This window comes from Austrofundulus limnaeus, unplaced genomic scaffold (genome assembly GCF_001266775.1).
Source record: "Austrofundulus limnaeus strain Quisiro unplaced genomic scaffold, Austrofundulus_limnaeus-1.0 Scaffold73, whole genome shotgun sequence".
In the NCBI taxonomy this organism is placed as follows: domain Eukaryota; kingdom Metazoa; phylum Chordata; class Actinopteri; order Cyprinodontiformes; family Rivulidae; genus Austrofundulus; species Austrofundulus limnaeus.
In genome coordinates, this window is record NW_013952475.1 from 170913 (window position 1) to 180458 (window position 9546).

Sequence of the window (9546 nt, forward strand, 5' to 3'; positions counted from 1 at the left end):
TATATATATTGCACCAACTGCACATAATGATTGTCAGCCCCTCACCATAAAAGTAGCCATTTTAGGGTTTCCATTGCTCTTTTTTTTTTTTTTACCTTGCTCTAGTAACTCTCAGTGTTTATTATGAAACATGACCTGGTGAACTCCCCATGCGTTCATTCACACTGCAGTCTAATTTTCTACTTGTAGCATAAAAAGTTCAAGTATTGTTGATAATTAAAAAAAAACTGACACTATTTGTAACTTATTTGGTTTGTCTGAAGTATGAAGAGGCAATATTCCAAAACAGCTAAAATGATATAAGTGATGTTTTAAAAGAATATAATAAACAATTAACAGTTCATCATAACACATTTTCACTCTCACTCTATGAAAAGTTAAATGAACTTCAGTTTCCTTTTTTGTCTCCAGTTATTACAATAAATCTTTTGTTCTTGACGAGTTCCCAAGGTAATTCATTATTCAAGAGACACAGAGTTCATTAAAAAGTAGAATGTAACCTATAGGTATTGAGGTAACAATCAGACCATGCCTGTTTTATATTCTCTTTGAAATTGATGCAATTAGCATATTTTCGTCTTATTTGTGCTTCTTTCGCTTTCTGCATTGATTCTTTACACAGTTGGACTTCACAGAGGGTAACGCCACATAAAAGAGCATCCTTTCGGTGTCTCCCTGTGGTTTTCTGGAGTGTGGAAACGGAGGAGCTCCAGGTTTTGTATGGGTGGGAAATAGAGCGCATGTAATCTGAAGCACGCATCTCCCCCCACTTCTCAGGYTGCAGCGTTAAATCGATATTCCGCAAAGCTTTCCCTTGTTTTCACATTCACTTGACTGCTGCCGTAATGCGCCGCGAGGGTCGAGCAGCCTCTTCTTGATTTTTGTGGCACTTGCGCGCCCTCCCGCCCCCCATTCCCCGGCTCTGTCCTCCCTGTTCCTTCTCCTCCACCTCCTCCTTCACTTGACTTCCCCTTCTCTCCATGGCAGACACCCTCATTTGGATGGCTCCAAGGCGATGCTCTTGTTTCATTTGTCTTCCGTGTTAACGGGAAGGCGGCAGGAATAAGCCACGGCGTTATCTTGAAACAAAACATTATCTCCGCTTTGCTCCTCCAACACCGTGAAATTGTGATTATTAGTTGGGCTCAAGGATTTTGAAGCTCACTGCTTTACTTAAAGAACATGAAGTGTGTTGCACAACACGTCACACATGCACACATCTTTAAAAATKTTATGACAAAGGAGGACGTTTCCCCTTGTCCCCTTGTGAGTTCCATCTGTACYGTTTTGCCCATCACCTTGAAGAGTACAGCCTAACAGTATTATGACTGGACGTGTGACAGCGACATTTTTTTCCCTACCAGAAAAATATATTCTATCATTTTCTTTTCAAGATTTCAAAGCCTCGTCGTRCATTCCGGCGTATAAAGACACACTTTACGCATTCACACATGCTCACTCGCTCGCACTCTACAGTTACGAAAGCAAAACCCTGCCTCTGCAAAATGGGTCATACACTGCAGTCACTGTATTTCACCAAGTGCATTGTGCTTGTGCGAACGCAAGACATGCAAATGTGTGATTAGACTTCAAAGGCAAAACTCTGGTATTAGGACACGGGAGTCTTTGCTGAACCGGGACTTGAGCGAGTCAAGCCGTTGAGTGTTTTCAGCAGTTCCGATCTTGTATGATTTCATTCGCACGTCAAGCCAAAAAACGCCGCTCTTTCCTTAATACCTTCAAACAGACAAGAGGAAGGTGCTCTCCCTCGGAAATAAACTCCATTGGCATCATTTTGTATTCCACTGCAGTGCCCTGTTTGCCTGACACGACAACAGGTTCAGCAAACATTTGGACGCATACAGTAGGATTTTCTCCAAAGACATAAAATATGAGCATTAACCTATGGTTCATGTACTGTACAAAGATTCACTGTCAGGCTAATAAAGACACACACACACACACACACACAGACACACTTGCAGATATTTAACCACTGTGGAATGAATTTGAGCTGTGGGGTTCAAAGCCTTGCCAATCAAAGAGGGAGCTCTATGCTGCCGTATTATAGACCCATCGCTGTGCGAGCTAATCTGTGATGTGCTCTAGCCCTATATTTAGACYAGTGTTTTGTGAACACTTAGCATAATTCGCTGAGACGACAGAAGCCTTTCGAAGCCGTTAACCTCATCGCTTTAAAACTCGTTTTGCCTTTCTTCAGCTGCGCATTCCGAAACACCTGTTCTCATCTTAGTTGCCTCACGAGTGCTCATCAGTTCTCAGAGCAAATTGTTTATTTGTGAAAAGCGATGATGGTGAGGTGCTGAGATCACGACCGTTAATGCAGACAGACAACCGCTGATTGTCTCAGCTGCTCATTAGGGAATTATTTATTTTTGTGCAGACATTTCCTTCTCGTCTCCATTGTTTTATAATGTAACAATGCAGTTCAAATATAACCTTAGTAAAACTTGAGTTGAAGAAAACCAGTAATACTGACACACCTGGTTATCATTTGGCTAGTACTCGCAGGAGCAAAGCTATTTTCAGTTTCCATATGAATGTGTGTGCACATGTGTGTATGTGTGCTCTGATCAGGTCTAGGTGGGACAGTGGGATTTGGTCATGATAAAAGGTTTTACCTCCGTCTGCTGTGTGGCCTGCACATGCATGTTTACACACAGCTGCACAGACAAGACTGACTGTCTGCTTCAAAAGTGTGTCCCTTAAGTGTTATACTCTGTATGCTTTGGCCACAGAAACAAGGCACACAGGGGGCCTGCATGGCATCTGCCTCCCTACTCCCGCAGCCAAGGCACGGGGCCGAGGGAAGGGCCTGGGGCCGAGATAAGCTCTTCCTCCCCTGGTCAGCGCTACTCCGTGGCGACTGGAGAGGCCTGGAGCCTCAGCTGAGCACCACTGATAGTATCCACAGGAGTGTACGTGAGTGTGCAGTTGGCACATTCACGGGTGCACGCGCTTTTGCACATTTGACAAGACTGACAAATATCGTAGTTAAGACCAAAAAAAATTTTTTTTAAAGAGTTTGTCCCTAAAGTATTAAAAGTTCTGCAGCGTAACGCCAAGTGTTCAGAGAAGTGTGTGCAAATGGGTTTCCTCTTGAGAAGCGCTTTAGCTCTCAGGAATCTGCACAAAATCAAAACAGGCAAAAAACACAAAAAATGGCTTTTTACAGCAATGACGGTCAACGAAGAAATTAACTGACATCTTATCTAAGCATAAAATGTTTTACAATGTAGATTTCACTGCCTAAACTGCAGCAACTGATAATAAATTAGGTTAGAAAATGAAGTATACCTAAGCAGAACGATGATCCAATTTGTGCATTACTGATTTTTTTAAACGATTTTATTTATTTCAAGGATAACCCCTTGAGATGCAACAACTAGTTATAGAGGGGGTCCCTACAAAACATAAATATAATCAAGAATAATACAAATCATTTATAAATAAATCAAAATATAATGTATGTAATACAAAGATCAAACACAGAAACACCCACACCATGCTCAAGTACACTCACACTCACCCACACACACTCTCACAGCTATGCGTACTTGCTGCTTCCCCAAACCTAGCCAGATAGTATATCACATGTATTCATACCAACTTATTATTATCATTATCATTAAAAAACAAAAAAGGAGCAGCTGTGGTGCAGTGATAGGACAGTCATCTTGGGACCAGAAAGTCACAGGTTCAATCCCCCACCAAGCCCACATGTCATGGTGTCCTTGAGCAACACCTAGTCCCTAAGCTCCCCAGGCGCTTATATAGCTTCCTGCTGCTCCACTTGGTTGTATCGCACGTGTGATGGGTCAAATGCAGAGCACAACTTTCATCATTACATGGGAACATGCATTGATGACAATACRTGGCACATTATTACATTATCAACGGCATAGTATATACACCCAATGCATACTCCACATCGTGATGCAAAATAAGACACAATACATACAGTAGATAGATACAAAGTATGTGTGCACATCTGTATGAGGAGTAAGTCTAGGATCAATGAATCCAACAGAAACTTTAAGAATATGAAATCTATTGAAATCTATGTAAAAAAACAAGCATTGTAATAAGTGTAGTACGTCAAATTACACAAAGTGCATCTGACAATGAGATCAGTGAATGTCTTTCACAATGTTCCCCACCATATTAAATCAAGTTTTTTTCCCCTTCTGCACCCTCATTTACATTGTTAGATTAATTTGACTGCAAGCAGCAAATCAATCTGTTCTTGTTCTCCCCTCTTTAATTCATTGTTTATTTAACACGAGTGTAATCTAGTCCTTTATCAAACGGTAGAGAAATTGGTGCCTCTTTGTTCAGCAGCACTGACCTTATCAGTTCAACTTGTCATATTGGAATACTCAATTACTCATCACGTTGAGAGTCACATCACCTAATGAGGCAGGGAAGCACATTTAATTAATTCCGGGCTACTTTAATTTGTGATGATGTTTAAAGTAAAAGCCCACAACAGAAAAATCTGGGTAATAAAAGCTAACTGTTAAATTCTTATGATAAAGAAACTTGAATGCGTCAATTATCACATCTATAGGAACTGGAGGGAGGTCTTGTGCAACATATAATTTTTCAAATAAGAGCTTTAATGATCTTAAACCATCTGTTAAATGTGTTGTGGGTATCATTTTAACCCCAGTTAATCATTACCACATTAATTTTAAAAAAGAGGGTCTGGCAATTAATCACACTGTTTGAATTTAAACCATGCGGCTGGGGTCGGGAGCAACAGCTTAGCATTTTATGTTCAGTTACATTAGTTCAAATTTGATGGGGATTTTCAAATTCTTTTACACCACAAATCAAGAAGAGGCCCGTTTCATATGTTTTGCAACGAGCTGACCCTTTGAAAAACTTTGATTAGAAAAACAACAAAACATTTTATTCGCTTTTGCATGAGACAGTGGAATTTCTGAAGTACGTGGTTTCAAATGTCAGAAACACTAATGATACCAGTGGTGTATGGTATGTGGAGCTATTTACTAAACTTTGGGGTCCTATTGCACCACCATTACTCTCTATAGGGTTTATGTCTCTGTGGCAATTGCATTAATTAATTTTTGCCACGCTCATTATTTTTTTGTCATTCTGTGGTGTCCAATGGGTCTGGGGGACTGAAATTGTTTAATTATGCTGTCCTTGGTGTAAATCAAGTCAAAGGCATTTTATATCATCCTACTTTTAAAGGAACTTTAATGGACCACTTTAAAGTTACTTTTCAAGGTGTTTATATGGTGCACCAGCAATATCTGAAAAAGTATTGAATGAGCAACTATTTTCAAATGAAAAAAAGATACCTTCATCCAAGACATCATTTCATGTATGTCTTTAAAATATGTTGGTTTTATAAAGGCCATATGATGTCATTTTTTTCTTTATTGCTCTATATTTTACCTCTTTAGAATTTCACCCTTTGATTAAACTAACTGAGCCATTTACCAAACAATGCAAGCTAGTGTGCATTAAAACGAGGTTTAGATAAAATACCACTGTGTGATGTGCTGGGACTGTTACAAAGCTGTGACTCAGGAGTCATTCTATTTATAGAACAAAAAGCTTTTTTATCAATGTATGGGGAAATGTGGCTTGTGCTGTGAAGTGTTCTAAGTGGTCAATAAACATTACATCAGCATAGATCATGCATTTTCAAATCCCTCGACTGATTTCACAAACGTGACACACATAAATGTATTTGTAAACTACTGTAGACATCTACCACTCTATCATTATAAGACAGTGGTTSGCTGAAAATGTCAGTTTTATTATTTTACTGCTTCCTCCGGCTGAGTGCCTCGTTCAGGTTCATTGGAGTTTACATAGACCCAAACATGTTTTAACTTTGCCTCTACAACTTAACCTTGACTCTTGTTTTGGTGCACTCAGGTCAGTATTCTCTATGGGATGTTGGGTCACAAGAAAGCAGTAAAGATTCCACAATTTGCACAAAACACACAAGCAAATAAAAAAATACTAGAATGTTTAACTAAATAATCATGAATAAAATGTGTAGCACTTTTTGAAAAGGTGCTCTTTGCATTGTGGTTCATGAGATATTTTGCTAACAGACAAATTGATACAACAATTAATGCCCAAGTTTTAAAAACAGAACTTGAGCAGCCATTTATTTCTTACAGAACAAGTTGATGGTGACTCTCAGCAACCACACCAATTCTTTTATTAAAGTAGAAAAAAATAGTTGAGTTGTCACTATTGTTATGGTTGCTTAGCTGTGGTAGCCATCTTGTGTCCAATGTCAGTCACTTATACACATTCAATGATCTGAATTTCATTCAAACTCTTCAATGGATTCATATATGTTGTCAACAGACAGACACATGCACATACAGACATGGGTAAAAATGTTGTTGCCCGCCTTTACCTGAATAATGAAAACATTGACAAGGAAGTGAACATCCTTGCATGCAAAGTAGCACCAATACCAGAACACAGCCGCTGTGACGAAACCGTGGAGATGACACGTCACCATGGAGAGCTGTTAACCAATATGCAAATTAGCCTGCAGTACCACTGCTCTACCCATATGAGCAGCAAAAACACGTTTTTAGACCAAATGTTACAGATTTGAACAAATACGCACAAAAACATCAAAATTAGCACATAAACAGTACTATATAACATTTTAGACACATTCTAGACGGTTTATCAGCTAAAAAATTTTAATTTTGGGGTAAGTTACTCTTTAAGAAATGAAATTCACCACATACTGCAACTTGCAGGAATAGTGAATGAAGGGAACTACCGGAATGTTAGTGTTTGAAGTGTTCCCTGGTTAGGAAACTTGTCATTTTAGATGAAGAATTAAGAACATGGCATATCTTGTCATACGTGTAGCCTTGCATGTGTTTGAACAGGATGAGCAAGGGTGACATATGCATAGATAAAAATTTCCAGAGATCCAGGTCAGCTGTATGGCCTCAGCTGGAGTGGAAGGCTACACCTGTCAGCGCTCGGGGGCCTCTCCCTCTCTCTTTCTGTCCAGCTGGACGTGCAGAGCCCCTCAAGCCCCCCACACTCACCCAGCCTCCACCTCCCAGATCCAGGCCAGTTCAGCTCAGCCATGCGTGGCCATCTCTGGGAATTTATTCCGGATGCTTCCTGGTTTATGCATTCACTCCTCTCTCTCACAGTTTTTTTCCTCTCAATCTGTCTCCCCCTCCATTTCTTCCTTTCCTCTATCTGTCGCCTAACCCATTTTCATTTAGTCAAACTGAGAAAACCTCTAATTTTTTTATATAAATTTTTTTTATACATCCCAACATACAAATTTAAAACTAAACTGACAAAATTCAATACATATGGGATATCTGACGATATTTAGCACTCCCAMGTGCTTCCAGTCAAATAAAAGCCGTGCTATTTGAATTGACTTTTGTCACATGTGGCATTAAAGTCCAATCAAAACAAATGAAGTGGATATAAGCCACAGGCAAAGTCACATAATTTTTTTTGCACTTAATATGTTGGGAAAAAGGATGGCACAGATAACTAAAGTTTCCTTTTCATTGCTAAGTTTCAGCGGGAACCACTGAGGAGCAGAACACATTCCACCCACTCATGACTCCTGCTGTGCCTCCAGAACCTCCTCTCAGCATAGTCAGCAGAGACAACAGCTGGAAACACTAAAACGTTACTACAACCATCCTTTTTATTTTCATATTGTGTCTGTAGCCTATTTTTCTCAATATGGGASAGGACTGTAAAACTACAAAATTACAATTCCTGCAGTGCTGGCTACAGTTTATTATGTCAGTCTAGCAGAAGGAGAAAAATAGTATATAATCTTTTGCATATAGTTCTTGTTTATGTTTGAAATAAAACACCAACGTACTAACCAAAGTATGTTACATGAAAGCCTCTCCGGAGGAAATATTGAAGAGCAGTAAACAAATGGTCTTGACTAATATTTTGTGCTGGTGGTAAAGCTTTTTAAGGTAAAAAAACTAAAAAAAAATAACTCCCGAAAATGAGGTGTCAGAAAACAATAAAAACATTGTCTGAAACACCCAAAGCTGCAACTGTAATAAAATGCAAACTATTTAATATTGTCTAAGTGTAAGGGTGTATTCAGACCAGGAAAGTCCTTTGGTCCAATTGTTTGGTACGGACCAAAAATGGATTATTTTTTTCGTTTGTTGCAGTTTGCATTCACATTGTGCTTTTTTGCAAAYGAACTATAAGTTGTAAACAAAGCCATCAGGCTGACGATCATTGCTCCCACTGGACAAAAAAAAAAGGACGGGGGCGGGACTGAGCCACAGACCCAGAAGAAAACAAGGAAGTCCTGCATGCTGCGGTTCTGATGCGCACATTTATGCTGATAGTACAACTGCAATAGCATTTAAAATGTCAGAAGMAGCTAATTTAATGGTGGTTCYGTGATGATATTCTAATTTTGGAGCGRCGTCAGTAAATGTGTCCCGCAACCCAAAGGAGACRAGGTGCTCTGCGTGTTCYGACCCACAACATGCYGGCAGCAGAGCTGCTAACAGGAGACGACGAAACAGGTATGATTTCAGTTTATTTAGCTCAGCAACGGTGGCCTGTGAAGTCCAAAAAGGTGCATGTTTAATGCAGTTGGTTCGGTTAGAGTCCGGTCTGTATTCACACCAGAAGAGAACTGAAGTGAACTGCACCAGAGTTCGTTTGGAAGCGGACCGAGACCACCTCAAAAAGCAGGTCTCGGTCCGGYTGTTTGATCCGCWCCAGAGTTCACATGAGTGYATTCACACCTGCACAAAAGGTCCGGACCAACGCTGGAAACGAACTCTGGTTCGTTTAAAGCGGAGCAAATTATCAGGTCTGAATACGACCTTAAATTCACAAGCTCAATAAGAGTAGACAAATAAGCAAACAACATTCAGCTGTAACTAAGAAATGAAGCCATTAAAACTGATGCAACAAGATGTTTTGTTCCCGTTACTGACAGTTCTCTGACCAACTAAGTTGGGCACRTCATTAAAGGACAAAATAAAAGAAGCAGGTTTTACTTTGCCCTCACTTTGACAATGTAGCACAGGGGTGTCAAACTCATTTTCACAGAGGACCACGTGAGCAAAATGGTGACCCTCAAAGGGTCAATAATTAGTTTGAATGTTTTGTGTTTAACTTTTACTAAACRGTCACGTACCTTGTCTCATTGCTAYGGCTGAGCAYTGCTAACAAATAATAACTGGGCTCTARGTGGTATTTTGTGCATAGAAACAACATTTTAACATGTTCTCCTCTRAACACTAAAAAGTACTACAAGTTGACTAAATGTAAAATAAATAATAAAGAAATAATATTAAAAGTAAGAGGTTTACTTATTGTTTAGTTGTGGTAAGTAGCTGCCATCTTGAAAACTGAACTGGTGTTCCAGTTTAAATTTATGCCTTTTAAGAAGGAAGTTCTCTCTTTCTGGTACAACTGGGCTGCAGCAAAAGTAGCCATCTAAAATGYAGTTAAACAGAGAATTTACACAGCAAATTTTGT